This window comes from Astyanax mexicanus, chromosome 8, assembly GCF_023375975.1.
Source record: "Astyanax mexicanus isolate ESR-SI-001 chromosome 8, AstMex3_surface, whole genome shotgun sequence".
NCBI lineage: Eukaryota > Metazoa > Chordata > Actinopteri > Characiformes > Acestrorhamphidae > Astyanax > Astyanax mexicanus.
The window spans coordinates 46,623,809-46,641,993 of record NC_064415.1 but is presented as its reverse complement, the minus strand read 5'-3'; the positions used below and the strand labels follow the sequence as shown (position 1 = coordinate 46,641,993).

Below are 18,185 nucleotides of genomic sequence, written 5' to 3'. Positions count from 1 at the left end.
GCGCTCACTCTCTTCTTCAGTTTCGGTGCGTCGGGGTTCTCAGTCTCGCAACCCCCGCCTGTCCGGCACCTCTGTGGCAACTCCTGTTTCTCCCGCCGGTTCTCCCTGCCCGTCGGGTGGACGTCGTCGTGGTCGTCCCCGTTCCGTCTCCGTTCCGACTCCCTCGGGGGGAGGTACTGTCACGTCTGGTGCTGTTAGCTCCTCTGTCCCTTCCACACCCAGCTCTAACGGAGGCTCTCAGGTCATAAACTACACTACCCAGAATGCACCACCCGCTGACATCACGCACACAGCTGATCACGTGACACCTCACCTGCTTCCTCCAGGAAGTCCCGAATACTGATTACTGGCACTATTTAAGAGCACACCACACACACACTCACGCCGCGTATTGTAGGTTCTCCTCTTTACAAAGCGTTTCTATATCTCTTGTCTCTGTTTATCTCGTGTATGACCTTGCCTTTGTTTTCTCGACGCCGATTATTGCCTTTGCCTCTGATATTGGATTTTCTGTGTATTACCTGGACTGTGTATCACTACTGCCTCTTGGATTACCTCTGCTACTGGATATCTCGTGTATGAACTCTGGACTGTTTCTCGGTTATGGTATGTTTTTTTCCTACGTTGCTCTTGTTTATGGTGATTACCTTAGTTTCTGCATCGACCACGATTTACCTCTGTTTATTTTATAATAAAGATTGTTTTATCAGTATCTGTACGTGTCTGCATTCTGTACAAACCATGACAATTGGCTACGATTATTATTTTTTTATTGTGTTAATTTGTTAACGTTATTAAGGCTACTGTTGATGCGGAAACAGCCTAAATAATACATTAATTGTATCATTTCAGTTTTTTACATTATTATTAAATAAAATGTTGCAACAATATATATATGTTACATGCATATATTTCAGATAGCATATATGCAGATATCTGCATATATTTCAGATAGCAAAATCATTGCATTTTAAATAATGGAAGAACATTAACACATTTTTGTTGCTTTTTTAGGGTTCAAGCACCGAAGGTGCGTAGAACCCTATTGTTTTTGCTAAGATTTTTCTTCTTCTTCTTCTTATTATTAGGGTTCAAGCACCGAAGGTGCGTAGAACCCTATTGTTTTTGCTAAGATTTTTCTTCTTCTTCTTCTTATTATTATTATTATTATTCTTTTTCTCCTGTAAAAACAGTTGTGCAGCCTAAACCGTAAGTCATAGAGAAATGAAACTTGGTAGGTAGATGTAGGATCAGTGCATCTCGGTGGACAACAAAAATGGCACCGATTGGTCAAGTGGTGGCGCTATAAACAAGGAAATTCATTTTTCACAATTTTCTCAATAACTCAAAAACCATAAGACCTACATTCAAAATTCTTTTTTTGATGGATTCCTTGGGTCAATACCAACAACCTTCCAATTTGGACCATGCACTTCCGTCTATATAGATTTTGTGCTAATTTGCATAATATGCAAAACCTACTTTTGCAAACTAGTCCTAGGAATTTTGACCAATCCTGGCATGTTTGGTATCAAAACACTCGTGAGAGCATGCGCTTCAATATTCATTAAGAAAAAGTTGAAATATGTAAACAATATGGCCGCCATATGCAAATTAGTCCTTCCGGATATATGCCCCATTCACTTCAAGAGGTAAATTTGGAGCACTGTTTCTCAGCAACCGTGCAACCTAGCAAGTTGAAACTTTGCATGCAGAATCTATCATACAGCCTCTAAAGGATGTTCAAAGCGCAACTTAATCAATCAACATGGCTGAACACCATCAGCCAATCAGCATTCAGCAGACATTTTGGCAGGCTGAATGTTGCCCAATCTGGATGATATTTGGCAGTTATGTTCAGGTGGAGACACTGTAGTGACCTGCAAAGTGCTGAAACAATCCGCCCACTGGGGGGCGCTGTTCCAAAAAAACGAGTATATGTCAATCATGCTGTACTATTTTGACATCTAATTGTTTTTGCCATATTTAGTACAGTGGCTCTGACAAATTTCTCAATACAACTATGTTTAAAAAGTGCTTTGTTCATTCATAATTGCTAATTGTTTGAAAATAGCTATATTGAAACTACTCTCTGGATATTTGGCCTATCACCTCCATTTCAGTCTTGCTGCACACTGTAGAGTCTCTAGGTAAATGTTCATTAAAAACATTTGTGAAAATTTCACATACAATACTCTCCAGGCATCAAGCAATCTGTGCGTCCTTGGAATTTCTAACCTAAATTGCTGTAACTCTGCAGTATTTGCTGTAATCTCACAATGTTAAAGACCTCTGTACAATATCACTCTGATGAAGCGCCATTTAATACAGAACTAGATTAAGAATAACTTGACATTACATGTCATATCAGAACATTCACTCCTTTGTGCCTCTTCTCAACATTAATAACAGGTGAAAGACTTTTGATCATTTTAAATGTGACAGAATGTCTCCAATTGTGTTAGACCTTCTTACACATCACCATCCTATGCTCTAGTAGGCACCATTGTGCTAGTTGGTGCTTGATGAAGCGCCATTTAATTCAGAACTAGATTTATAATAACTTCGTAATTACATGTCATATCAGAACATTCACTCCTTTGTGTTAATTTAAACTTGTTTGGTCAAACATTTCAGCTTGTTCTGCAAAGGTTCAAAGGTCAATCTGAATACCACTTTGTGAACATTCTGGTTGAAGCCACCTGATCAATACCAATAACATGTAGACACCTTTTGACTAGTTCTAACTCACTTAATGAATATCCTACAAAGTTCACTAGATTTACATGTGAATTTAAGCACTGATCAGGTTGAAAGGCCTCTGCTCAACATTAATAACAGGTGAAAAACTTGATAATTTCTAAATGTGACAGGGCATCTCCAATCATATTAGACCTTCTTACACATCACCATTCAATGCTCCAGTAGGCACCATTGTGCAAGTTGGTGCTTGAACCCGATGATTGCCGCTTGCGGCTATATTTATTATTATTATTATTCTTTTTCTCCTGTAAAAACAGTTGTGCAGCCTAAACCGTAAGTCATAGAGAAATGAAACTTGGTAGGTAGATGTAGGATCAGTGCATCTCGGTGGATAACAAAAATGGCACCGATTGGTCAAGTGGTGGCGCTATAAACAAGGAAATTCATTTTTCACAATTTTCTCAATAACTCAAAAACCATAAGACCTACATTCAAAATTCTTTTTTTTGATGGATTCCTTGGGTTAATACCAACAACTTTCCAATTTGGACCATGCACTTCCGTCTATATAGATTTTGTGCTAATTTGCATAATATGCAAAACCTACTTTTGCAAACTAGTCCTAGGAATTTTGACCAATCCTGGCATGTTTGGTATCAAAACACTCGTGAGAGCATGCGCTTCAATATTCATTAAGAAAAAGTTGAAATATGTAAACAATATGGCCGCCATATGCAAATTAGTCCTTCCGGATATATGCCCCATTCACTTCAAGAGGTAAATTTGGAGCACTGTTTCTCAGCAACCGTGCAACCTAGCAAGTTGAAACTTTGCATGCAGAATCTATCATACAGCCTCTAAAGGATGTTCAAAGGGCAACTTAATCTATCAACATGGCTGAACACCATCAGCCAATCAGCATTCAGCAGACATTTTGGCAGGCTGAATGTTGCCCAATCTGGATGATATTTGGCAGTTATGTTCAGGTGGAGACACTGTAGTGACCTGCAAAGTGCTGAAACAATCCGCCCACTGGGGGGCGCTGTTCCAAAAAAACGAGTATATGTCAATCACGCTGTACTATTTTGACATCTAATTGTTTTTGCCATATTTAGTACAGTGGCTCTGACAAATTTCTCAATACAACTATGTTTAAAAAGTGCTTTGTTCATTCATAATTGCTAATTGTTTGAAAATAGCTATATTGAAACTACTCTCTGGATATTTGGCCTATCACCTCCATTTCAGTCTTGCTGCACACTGTAGAGTCTCTAGGTAAATGTTCATTAAAAACATTTGTGAAAATTTCACATACAATACTCTCCAGGCATCAAGCAATCTGTGCGTCCTTGGAATTTCTAACCTAAATTGCTGTAACTCTGCAGTATTTGCTGTTATCTCACAATGTTAAAGACCTCTGTACAATATCACTCTGATGAAGCGCCATTTAATACAGAACTAGATTAAGAATAACTTGACATTACATGTCATATCAGAACATTCACTCCTTTGTGCCTCTTCTCAACATTAATAACAGGTGAAAGACTTTTGATCATTTTAAATGTGACAGAATGTCTCCAATTGTGTTAGACCTTCTTACACATCACCATCCTATGCTCTAGTAGGCACCATTGTGCTAGTTGGTGCTTGATGAAGCGCCATTTAATTCAGAACTAGATTTATAATAACTTCGTAATTACATGTCATATCAGAACATTCACTCCTTTGTGTTAATTTAAACTTGTTTGGTCAAACATTTCAGCTTGTTCTGCAAAGGTTCAAAGGTCAATCTGAATACCACTTTGTGAACATTCTGGTTGAAGCCACCTGATCAATACCAATAACATGTAGTCACCTTTTGACTAGTTCTAACTCACTTAATGAATATCCTACAAAGTTCACTAGATTTACATGTGAATTTAAGCACTGATCAGGTTGAAAGGCCTCTGCTCAACATTAATAACAGGTGAAAAACTTGATAATTTCTAAATGTGACAGGGCATCTCCAATCATATTAGACCTTCTTACACATCACCATTCAATGCTCCAGTAGGCACCATTGTGCAAGTTGGTGCTTGAACCCGATGATTGCCGCTTGCGGCTATATTTATTATTATTATTATTCTTTTTCTCCTGTAAAAACAGTTGTGCAGCCTAAACCGTAAGTCATAGAGAAATGAAACTTGGTAGGTAGATGTAGGATCAGTGCATCTCGGTGGATAACAAAAATGGCACCGATTGGTCAAGTGGTGGCGCTATAAACAAGGAAATTCATTTTTCACAATTTTCTCAATAACTCAAAAACCATAAGACCTACATTCAAAATTCTTTTTTTTTGATGGATTCCTTGGGTTAATACCAACAACTTTCCAATTTGGACCATGCACTTCCGTCTATATAGATTTTGTGCTAATTTGCATAATATGCAAAACCTACTTTTGCAAACTAGTCCTAGGAATTTTGACCAATCCTGGCATGTTTGGTATCAAAACACTCGTGAGAGCATGCGCTTCAATATTCATTAAGAAAAAGTTGAAATATGTAAACAATATGGCCGCCATATGCAAATTAGTCCTTCCGGATATATGCCCCATTCACTTCAAGAGGTAAATTTGGAGCACTGTTTCTCAGCAACCGTGCAACCTAGCAAGTTGAAACTTTGCATGCAGAATCTATCATACAGCCTCTAAAGGATGTTCAAAGGGCAACTTAATCAATCAACATGGCTGAACACCATCAGCCAATCAGCATTCAGCAGACATTTTGGCAGGCTGAATGTTGCCCAATCTGGATGATATTTGGCAGTTATGTTCAGGTGGAGACACTGTAGTGACCTGCAAAGTGCTGAAACAATCCGCCCACTGGGGGGCGCTGTTCCAAAAAAACGAGTATATGTCAATCACGCTGTACTATTTTGACATCTAATTGTTTTTGCCATATTTAGTACAGTGGCTCTGACAAATTTCTCAATACAACTATGTTTAAAAAGTGCTTTGTTCATTCATAATTGCTAATTGTTTGAAAATAGCTATATTGAAACTACTCTCTGGATATTTGGCCTATCACCTCCATTTCAGTCTTGCTGCACACTGTAGAGTCTCTAGGTAAATGTTCATTAAAAACATTTGTGAAAATTTCACATACAATACTCTCCAGGCATCAAGCAATCTGTGCGTCCTTGGAATTTCTAACCTAAATTGCTGTAACTCTGCAGTATTTACTGTAATCTCACAATGTTAAAGACCTCTGTACAATATCACTCTGATGAAGCGCCATTTAATACAGAACTAGATTAAGAATAACTTGACATTACATGTCATATCAGAAAATTCACTCCTTTGTGCCTCTTCTCAACATTAATAACAGGTGAAAGACTTTTGATCATTTTAAATGTGACAGAATGTCTCCAATTGTGTTAGACCTTCTTACACATCACCATCCTATGCTCTAGTAGGCACCATTGTGCTAGTTGGTGCTTGATGAAGCGCCATTTAATTCAGAACTAGATTTATAATAACTTCGTAATTACATGTCATATCAGAACATTCACTCCTTTGTGTTAATTTAAACTTGTTTGGTCAAACATTTCAGCTTGTTCTGCAAAGGTTCAAAGGTCAATCTGAATACCACTTTGTGAACATTCTGGTTGAAGCCACCTGATCAATACCAATAACATGTAGACACCTTTTGACTAGTTCTAACTCACTTAATGAATATCCTACAAAGTTCACTAGATTTACATGTGAATTTAAGCACTGATCAGGTTGAAAGGCCTCTGCTCAACATTAATAACAGGTGAAAAACTTGATAATTTCTAAATGTGACAGGGCATCTCCAATCATATTAGACCTTCTTACACATCACCATTCAATGCTCCAGTAGGCACCATTGTGCAAGTTGGTGCTTGAACCCGATGATTGCCGCTTGCGGCTATATTTATTAGGGGTTCGAGCACGTAGTGCTAGAAACCCTATTGTAATTAGGGGTTCGAGCACGTAGTGCTAGAAACCCTATTGTAATTGTTCCGATTATTATTCTTATTCTTTTTCTGCCATAGAAGTGATCGGGCAGAAGAAACCGTAAGGCCTACAGGGCTGAGACTTGGTCATATGGTAGTACTTCTCACCGCTACTCAGATTCAAAAGATGAGCCCGATCGGCCTCAAGGGGGCGCTATGGCGAAGGTCAACGCGTTTGGCCCGGTAACTCCTACGACCTAATAGCTAGAGCAAAAATTCTTGCATTATATGATTCCTTGGTTAATGGCAAATCAAAAAGGTCAATAGAACCACTAAGCTCCGCCCACTTAGATTTTTTGCTATTTAGCATAATATGCAAAACCTACTTTTGAGAACTTGTCCTAGGGTCATTGACCAATCCTGTCATATTTGGTGTCAAACAACTCAGCAGAGTCCCAACCTCAATAATTATCGAAAAAATTGAGAACTTTTTAAACAGTATGGCCGCCATATGCAAATTAATCTTACCGTGGCACACCCAAATTTACTCTAACAGCTGTAACTTTTGAATGCTTAAACCTACACTAATGCCACTCTACATCTTTGATGCCAACATAATTCTGAGGTAGCCCGTCAATCTGTGTAGACATACGCCCCCAGGGGGCGGAGCCAAAGCTAAAAATCTGTTTCTCAGGAACCGTACAAGCTATGAAGCTCTCCTTTGGCATGTATCATCTATGGCCTATGTTCTAATGTTTTACAGAAGGAAAATTTGATATGCAAATTTTTGCGATCGTTATTAGCCAATCAGATTCCAGCAAGCTTTTGACAGGCTAAACAATGACCAATCAGGACGATACTTATACCCTACATGTATCTCAGGGCCTTCTATCATCCATTAAAATATGGCGTTGATTGGCCTCAAGGGGGCGCTATAGCAGAAAATCAGTTATATCTAAAGGTACAAGTGGCCTAGGCTTGTTATTCTTTTTAGTTGTATACTTTGCTATAGCCTTTACAACTTTGTAATTACATATGTTTACCAAAAATGCAAAGATTTTCATCAGTGGCCAAAAGAGTAAAACTTGCTCTTTTCGAACTTGTCTTTAAGTCCTTAATCAATCAAAACAAGTTTGGTCTTGATGCAATCTTGAGACCCTGTAGGTAAATAATTATCAAAAAAATCTTGACATTTTAACTATTTGAGGCCCATAAACCTTGATCAAACATGTACGTGAAAGCCTTTTCAGAGTTATTTGGCCAAAACTCTGTCAAAGTTTAAAACATGCCAAAACTGTTGAAGCTACTAATTAACAATGACATTTGAAGTACATGTGCCAAGTATGAGCCAAATAAGTCTTCAGTAGGCTCTACAGTGAAAAAATAACTATTTTCAATTTATTCTATTTATCGCTATTTTCCAACCTAAATGGACAGAAGACAGGAACCTTTCACCCTATCAACACACAAATTTATACACATATATAGACTGATAATCTGATCTTGATTCCAAATTTTCAGCCAAATCGGACATGTTTTGCCTCTACAACGGCTGGAAAACTACATCGATTTTGTAGGCCTCAAGCCTGTATTATCGCTTTTTTCAAATCTAAATGGACAGAAGTCAGGAACCTTTGACCCTGTTGACACAGAAATTGACATACATATATAGACTGATATTGTGATCCTGATTGCAAATTTTGAGCCAAATCAGATATTTTTTGCCTCTAATATGGCCAAAGAGCAACAGCCATTTTGTAGGCCATAAGCCTGTATTATCACTTTTTTCAAACCTAAATGGTCAGAAGTCAGGAACCTTTGACCCTATCAACACACAAATTTACATACATGTATATACAGACCACTTGATCATGAGTACCAATTTGGAGCCCAATCGGACTTTTCTTCTCTTTTTAATAAATAGAAACACACTGATAGGGAATGTTCTGTCTTTCTGATAGAGTGATAGATTTCCAGCAGGTTATATGTGGTCTCTTGCTGCGCTCTGGTGGTCATTTGGTGAAACAGCTACAGGTGAATTATTCTAAATTAAAGCTCTGCTGAACTTATTCAATCTTGCTTGTCTTGCTTAATTGAACATATTTATCCTTCTTGTTCATGCTGGTCAGCCGCCTGTGTCATTCTTGTTTATGCTCCACCCACTTAATTTTTTTTTAAATTTGCATAATATGCAAAACCTACTTTTGAGATCTTGTCCTTGGATCCTTGACCAATCATGACATGTTTGGTGTCAAACAGTTCAGCAGAGCTTACTCCTCAATAATTATTAAAAAAATCTTTACATTTATAAACAATATGGCCGCCATATGCAAATGAGTTCTACCATGGTGCAGTACAATGTCTTTAACACTTATAACTTTTGAATGCTTAACCTGACACTAATACCACTTCAGTCCTTTGATCATTACATGATTCTCAGATACCCTGTCAGTTTAAGTAGACATACACCCCCCCAGGGGGCGGGGCCAATGCTCGATAGCTGTTTCTCTAGAACCATACAAGCTATCAAGGTCATCCTAGCCAATTATCATCTATGGCCCATGCACTAATGGTACACCAAATGAAAATTTGATATGGACACTTTTGTGGTCACTATTAGCCAATCACATTCCAGCAAGCTTTTAACAGGCGGAATGTTAATCAGGTCAAAACTTATATACTATATACGGGTTATTTATATGCCCTTTTTATGCCTTGTGTTTTTTCAATTTAAGAACTGAATTTGTTTCACCAAATGCGCACTAGAGTGCAGTAAGACACCACATAAAACCTGATGAACACTACAGCTCAATTTATCAATGCTTTTCAACTAGTTTACTCACACCACTCATCTAGCATTGCCATTATGGTCTTTATGGTCACGCTGGTCACCCAGCTTGGTTATGCTGGCCATCCAGCTTGGTCATGCTGGCCATTCACATTGGTCATTATGGTCCTGCTGGTCATTCAGCTTTGTCCTCGTAGTAATGGTGGTCTTCCAGCTTGGTCATACTGGCCAACCACCTTTGCCATGCTGGTCATCCAGTTTGGTCATTATGGTCTTCCAGCTTGGTCAATATGGTCAACAAGTTTGTCATCCAGATTAGTCATGCTGGTAATCTAGCTTGGTCTTCACGGTCATGCTGGTCATCCTCATCCAGTTTGGCGATGCCGATCAACCGGCAACATGTTTTAAGCCTAACTGGCCTCCAGGGGTCTCTTTGCCTGTAACGCTCGAACCCCGTAAATCGCCGCTTGCGGCTATATTTGTTCTGATTATTATTATAGTTCTTATTCTTTTTCTGCCATAGAAGTGATTGCGCAGAAGAAACCATAAGGCCTACAGAGCTGAGACTTAATCATATGGTAGTACTTCTCACCGCTACTCAGATTCAAAAGATGAGCCCGATCGGCCTAAAGGGGGCGCTATGGCGAAGGTCAACGCGTTTGGCCTCGTAACTCCCACGCCCTGATAGCTAGAGCAAAAATTCTTGCATTATATGATTCCTTGGTTAATGGCAAATCAAAAAGGTCAATAGAACCACTAAGCTCCGCCCACTTAGATTTTTTGCTATTTAGCATAATATGCAAAACCTACTTTTGAGAACTTGTCCTAGGGTCATTGACCAATCCTGTCATATTTGGTGTCAAACAACTCAGCAGAGTCCCAACCTCAATAATTATCAAAAAAATTGTGAAATTTGTAAAGAATATGGCCGCCATATGCAAATTAATCTTACCGTGGCACACCCAAATTTACTCTAACAGCTGTAACTTTTGAATGCTTAAACCTACACTAATGCCACTTTAGACCTTTGATGGGAACATGATTCTGAGGTAGCCCGTCAATCTGTGTAGACATACGCCCCCAGGGGGCGGAGCCAAAGCTAAAAATCTGTTTCTCAGGAACCGTACAAGCTATGAAGCTCTCCTTTGGCATGTATCATCTATGGCATATGTCCTAATGTTTTACAGAAGGAAAATTTGATATGCAAATTTTTGCGATCGTTATTAGCCAATCAGATTCCAGCAAGCTTTTGACATGCTAAACAATGACCAATCAGGACGATACTTATACCCTACATGTATCTCAGGGCCTTCTATCATCCATTAAAATATGGCGTTGATTGGCCTCAAGGGGGCGCTGTAGCAGAAAATCAGTTATATCTAAAGGTACAAGTGGCCTAGGCTTGTTATTCTTTTTTAGTTGTATACTTTTCTGTAGTCTATACAACTTTGTAATTACATGTATTTACCAAAAATGCAAAGATTTTCATCAGTGGCCAATAGAGTAAAAATTGCTCTTTTCGAACTTGTCTTTAAGTCCTTAATCAATCAAAACAAATTTGGTCTTGATGCAATCTTGAGACTCTGTAGGTAAATAATTATCAAAAAAATCTTGACATTTTAACTATTTGAGGCCCATAAACCTTGATCAAACATGTACGTGAAAGCCTTTTCAGAGTTATTTGGCCAAAACTCTGTCAAAGTTTAAAACATGCCAAAACTGTTGAAGCTACTAATTAACAATGACATTTGAAGCACATTTGCCAAGTATGAGCCAAATAAGTCTTCAGTAGGCTCTACAGTGAAAAAATAACTATTTTCAGTTTATTCTATTTATCGCTATTTTCCAACCTAAATGGACAGAAGACAGGAACCTTTCACCGTATCAACACACAAATTTATACACATATATAGACTGATAATCTGATCTTGATTGCAAATTTTCAGCCAAATCGGACATGTTTTCCCTCTACAACGGCTGGAAAACTACAGCGATTTTGTAGGCCTCAAGCCTGTATTATCGCTTTTTTCAAATCTAAATGGACAGAAGTCAGGAACCTTTGACCCTATCGACACAGAAATTGACATACATATATAGACTGATATTGTGATCTTGATTGCAAATCTTGAGCCAAATCAGATATTTTTTGCCTCTAATATGGCCAAAGAGCAACAGCCATTTTTTAGGCCATAAGCCTGTATTATCACTTTTTTCAAACCTAAATGGTCAGAAGTCAGGAACCTTTGACCCTATCAACACACAAATTTACATACATGTGTATACAGACCACTTGATCATGAGTACCAATTTGGAGCCCAATCGGACTTTTCTTCTCTTTTTAATAAATAGAAACACACTGATAGGGAATGTTCTGTCTTTCTGATAGAGTGATAGATTTCCAGCAGGTTATATGTGGTCTCTTGCTGCGCTCTGGTGGTCATTTGGTGAAACAGCTACAGGTGAATTATTCTAAATTAAAGCTCTGCTGAACTTATTCAATCTTGCTTGTCTTGCTTAATTGAACATATTTATCCTTCTTGGTCATGTTGCTCAGCCACCTGGGTCATTCTTGTTTATGCTCCACACACTTAATTTTTTTTTAAATTTGCATAATATGCAAAACCTACTTTTGAGATCTTGTCCTTGGATCCTTGACCAATCATGACATGTTTGGTGTCAAACAGTTCAGCAGAGCTTACTCCTCAATAATTATTAAAAAAGTCTTTACATTTATAAACAATATGGCCGCCATATGCAAATGAGTTCTACCACGGTGCAGTAAAATGTCTTTAACACTTATAACTTTTGAATGCTTAACCTGACACTAATACCACTTCAGTCCTTTGATCATTACATGATTCTCAGATACCCTGTCAGTTTAAGTAGACATACACCCCCCCAGGGGGCGGGGCCAATGCTCGATAGCTGTTTCTCTAGAACCATACAAGCTATCAAGGTCATCCTAGCCAATTATCATCTATGGCCCATGCACTAATGGTACACCAAATGAAAATTTGATATGGACACTTTTGTGGTCACTATTAGCCAATCACATTCCAGCAAGCTTTTAACAGGCTGAATGTTAATCAGGTCAAAACTTATGTACTATTATTGATATTATTGGTTATTAATATGTGCCCTTGTCATGCCTCACTGCTAGGCTCTCCGAAGGCCCACTAGAGTGCAGCAAGAGACCACATAAAACCTGCTGAACACTACAGCTCAATTTATCAATGCATTTCAACTAGTTTACTCACACCACTCATCTAGCATTGTCATTATGGTCTTTATGGTCACGCTGGTCACCTAGCTTGGTTATGCTGCCCATCCAGCTAGGTCATTCTGGTCATTCACATTGGTCATTATGGTCCTGCTGGTCATTCAGCTATGTCATCATAGCAATGCTTGTCATCCAGCTTGGTCATACTGGCCAAACACCTTTGCCATGCTGGTCATCCAGTTTGGTGATGCCGGTCAACCGGCAACATGTTTTAAGCCTAACTGGCCTCCAGGGGCCTCTTTGTCTGTAACGCTCGAACCCCGTAAATCGCCGCTTGCGGCTATATTTAGGGGTTCGAGCACGTAGTGCTAGAAACCCTATTGTAATTGTTCTGATTATTAGGGGTTCGAGCACGTAGTGCTAGAAACCCTATTGTAATTGTTCTGATTATTATTATTAGGGGTTCGAGCACGTAGTGCTAGAAACCCTATTGTAATTGTTCTGATTATTAGGGGTTCGAGCACGTAGTGCTAGAAACCCTATTGTAATTGTTCTGATTATTAGGGGTTCGAGCACGTAGTGCTAGAAACCCTATTGTAATTGTTCTGATTATTATTATTATTATTATTATTATTATTATTATTATAGTTCTTATTCTTTTTCTGCCATAGAAGTGATTGGGCAGAAGAAACCGTAAGGCCTACAGGGCTGAGACTTGGTCATATGGTAGTACTTCTCACCGCTACTCAGATTCAAAAGATGAGCCCGATCGGCCTCAAGGGGGCGCTATGGCGAAGGTCAACGCGTTTGGCCTCGTAACTCCTACGCCCTGATAGCTAGAGCAAAAATTCTTGCATTATATGATTCCTTGGTTAATGACAAATCAAAAAGGTCAATAGAACCACTAAGCTCCGCCCACTTAGATTTTTTGCTATTTAGCATAATATGCAAAACCTACTTTTGAGAACTTGTCCTAGGGTCATTGACCAATCCTGTCATATTTGGTGTCAAACAACTCAGCAGAGTCCCAACCTCAATAATTATCAAAAAAATTGAGAAATTTTTAAACAATATGGCCGCCATATGCAAATTAATCTTACCGTGGCACACCCAAATTTACTCTAACAGCTGTAACTTTTGAATGCTTAAACCTACACTAATGCCACTTTACAACTTTGATGCCAACATGATTCTGAGGTAGCCCGTCAATCTGTGTAGACATACGCCCCCAGGGGGCGGAGCCAAAGCTAAAAATCTGTTTCTCAGGAACCGTACAAGCTATGAAGCTCTCCTTTGGCATGTATCATCTATGGCCTATGGCCTAATGTTTAACAGAAGGAAAATTTGATATGCAAATTTTTGCGATCGTTATTAGCCAATCAGTTTCCAGCAAGCTTTTGACAGGCTAAACAATGACCAATCAGGACGATACTTATACCCTACATGTATCTCAGGGCCTTCTATCATCCTTTAAAATATGGCGTTGATTGGCCTCAAGGGGGCGCTATAGCAGAAAATCAGTTATATCTAAAGGTACAAGTGGCCTAGGCTTGTTATTCTTTTTTAGTTGTATACTTTGCTGTAGCCTTTACAACTTTGTAATTACATGTGTTTACCAAAAATGCAAAGATTTTCATCAGTGGCCAAAAGAGTAAAAATTGCTCTTTTCGAACTTGTCTTTAAGTCCTTAATCAATCAAAACAAATTTGGTCTTGATGCAATCTTGAAACCCTGTAGGTAAATAATTATCAAAAAAATCTTGACATTTTAACTATTTGAGGCCCATAAACCTTGATCAAACATGTACGTGAAAGCCTTTTCAGACTTATTTGGCCAAAACTCTGTCAAAGTTTAAAACATGCCAAAACTGTTGAAGCTACTAATTAACAATGACATTTGAAGTACATGTGCAAAGTATGAGCCAAATAAGTCTTCAGTAGGCTCTACAGTGAAAAAATAACTATTTTCAATTTATTCTATTTATCGCTATTTTCCAACCTAAATGGACAGAAGACAGGAACCTTTCACCCTATCAACACACAAATTTATACACATATATAGACTGATAATCTGATCTTGATTGCAAATTTTCAGCCAAATCGGACATGTTTTGCCTCTACAACGGCTGGAAAACTAAAGCGATTTTGTGGGCCTCAAGCCTGTATTATCGCTTTTTTCAAATCTAAATGGACAGAAGTCAGGAACCTTTGACCCTATTGACACAGAAATTGACAAACATATATAGACTGATATTGTGATCCTGATTGCAAATTTTGACCCAAATCAGATATTTTTTGCCTCTAATATGGCCAAAGAGCAACAGCCATTTTGTAGGCCATAAGCCTGTATTATCACTTTTTTCAAACCTAAATGGTCAGAAGTCAGGAACCTTTGACCCTATCAACACACAAATTTACATACATGTATATACAGACCACTTGATCATGAGTACCAATTTGGAGCCCAATCGGACTTTTCTTCTCTTTTTAATAAATAGAAACACACTGATAGGGAATGTTCTGTCTTTCTGATAGAGTGATAGATTTCCAGCAGGTTATATGTGGTCTCTTGCTGCGCTCTGGTGGTCATTTGGTGAAACAGCTACAGGTGAATTATTCTCAATTAAAGCTCTGCTGAACTTATTTAATCTTCCTTGTCTTGCTTAATTAAACATATTTATCCTTCTTGGTCATGCTGCTCAGCCACCTGGGTAATTCTTGTTTATGCTCCACCCAATTAATTTTTTTTTATTTGCATAATATGCAAAACCTACTTTTGAGATCTTGTCTTTGCCTCCTTGACCAATCATGACATGTTTGGTGTCAAACAGTTCAGCAGAGCTTACTCCTCAATAATTATTAAAAAAATCTTTACATTTATAAAAAATATGGCCGCCATATGCAAATGAGTTCTACAATGGTGCAGTAAAATGTCTTTAACACTTATAACTTTTGAATGCTTAACCTGACACTAATACCACTTCAGTCCTTTGATCATTACATGATTCTCAGATACCCTGTCAGTTTAAGTAGACATACACCCCCCAAGGGGCGGGGCCAATGCTCGATAGCTGTTTCTCTAGAACCATACAAGCTATCAAGGTCATCCTAGCCAATTATCATCTCTGGCCCATGCACTAATGGTACACCAAATGAAAATTTGATATGGACACTTTTGTGGTCACTATTAGCCAATCACATTCCAGCAAGCTTTTAACAGGCGGAATGTTAATCAGGTCAAAACTTATATACTATATACGGGTTATTTATATGCCCTTTTTATGCCTTGTGTTTTTTCAATTTAAGAACTGAATTTGTTTCACCAAATGCGCACTAGAGTGCAGTAAGACACCACATAAAACCTGATGAACACTACAGCTCAATTTATCAATGCTTTTCAACTAGTTTACTCACACCACTCATCTAGCATTGCCATTATGGTCTTTATGGTCACGCTGGTCACCCAGCTTGGTTATGCTGGCCATCCAGCTTGGTCATGCTGGCCATTCACATTGGTCATTATGGTCCTGCTGGTCATTCAGCTTTGTCCTCATAGTAATGGTGGTCTTCCAGCTTGGTCATACTGGCCAACCACCTTTGCCATGCTGGTCATCCAGTTTGGTCATTATGGTCTTCCAGCTTGGTCAATATGGTCAACAAGTTTGTCATCCAGATTAGTCATGCTGGTAATCTAGCTTGGTCTTCACGGTCATGCTGGTCATCCTCATCCAGTTTGGCGATGCCGGTCAACCGGCAACATGTTTTAAGCCTAACTGGCCTCCAGGGGTCTCTTTGCCTGTAACGCTCGAACCCCGTAAATCGCCGCTTGCGGCTATATTTATTATTAGGGTTCAAGCACCGAAGGTGCGTAGAACCCTATTGTTTTTGCTAAGATTTTTCTTATTATTATTATTATTATTATTATTCTTTTTCTCCTGTAAAAACAGTTGTGCAGCATAAACCGTAAGTCATAGAGAAATGAAACTTGGTAGGTAGATGTAGGATCAGTGCATCTCGGTGGACAACAAAAATGGCCCCGATTGGTCAAGTGGTGGCGCTATAAACAAGGAAATTCATTTTTCACAATTTTCTCAATAACTCAAAAACCATAAGACCTACATTCAAAATTCTTTGTTTGATGGATTCCTTGGGTCAATACCTACAACTTTCCAATTTGGACCATGCACTTCCGTCTATATAGATTTTTTGCTAATTTGCATAATATGCAAAACATACTTTTGCGAACTAGTCCTAGGAATTTTGATCAATCCTGGCATGTTTGGTATCAAAACACTCGTGAGAGCATGGCCTTCAATATTCATTAAGAAAAAGTTGAAATTTGTAAACAATATGGCCACCATATGCAAATTAGTCCTTCCGGATATATGCCCCATTCACTTCAATTGTTAAATTTGGAACACTGTTTCTCAGCAACCGTGCAACCTAGCAAGCTGAAACTTTGCATGCAGAATCTGTCATACAGCCTCTAAAGGATGTTCAAAGGGCAACTTAATCAATCAACATGGCTGAACACCATCAGCCAATCAGCATTCAGCAGACATTTTGGCAGGCTGAATGTTGCCCAATCTGGATGATATTTGGCAGTTATGTTCAGGTGGAGACGCTGTAGTGACCTGCAAATTGCTGAAACAATCCGACCACTGGGGGGCGCTGTTCCAACAAATCGAATACATGTCAATCATACTATACTATTTTGACATCTAAATGTTTGTGCCATATTTAGTACAGTGGCTCTGACAAATTTGTCAATACAACTATGTTTAAAAAGTGCTTTGTTTATTCAGAACTGCTAATTGTTTGAAAATAGCAATATTGATACTAGTCTCTGGATATTTGGCCTATCACCGCCATTTCAGACTTGTTGCACACTGTAGAGTCTCTAGGTTAAGATTCAATAAAAACATTTGTGAAAATTTCACATACAATAGTGTCCAGGCATCAAGCAGTCTGAGCGTCCTTGAAATTTTCAACCTAAATTGCTGTAACTCTGCAGTATTTGCTGTAATCTCACAATGTCAAAGACCTCTGTACAATATCACTCTGATGAAGCGCCATTTAATACAGAACTAGATTTAGAATATATTTGTAATTACATGTCATATCAGAACATGCACTCCTTTGTGCCTCTTCTCAACATTAATAACAGGTGAAAGACTTTTGATAATTTCTCAATGTGACAGAGTGTCTCCAATTGTGTTACACCTTCTTACACATCACCATCCTATGCTCTAGTAGGCACCATTGTGCCAGTTGCTGTTTGATGAAGCGCCATTTAATTCAGAACTAGATTTAGAATAACTTTGTAATTACATGTCATGTCAGACAATGAACTCATTTGTGTTAATGTAAACTTGTTTGGTAAAACATTTCAGCTTGTTTTGCAAAGGTCAAAAGGTCAATCTGAACACCACTTTGTAAACATTCTGGTTGAAACCACCTGATCAATACCAATAACATGTAGACACATTTTGACTAGATCTAACTCACTTGATGAAT

General features: G+C 38.5%; 1 long non-coding RNA gene across 1 annotated transcript; it reads right to left on the bottom strand.

Moving 5' to 3' along the window:
- Window positions 1-1,075: 1,075 nt before the first annotated feature.
- Window positions 1,076-3,522, bottom strand: LOC125804013 (uncharacterized). The gene is made up of 2 exons (XR_007440533.1): window positions 3,241-3,522; window positions 1,076-1,412 (listed from the first exon to the last, which is right to left on the bottom strand). It is a non-coding gene; the product is annotated as an uncharacterized LOC125804013 (long non-coding RNA).
- Between the last annotated feature and the right edge of the window lie 14,663 nt (window positions 3,523-18,185).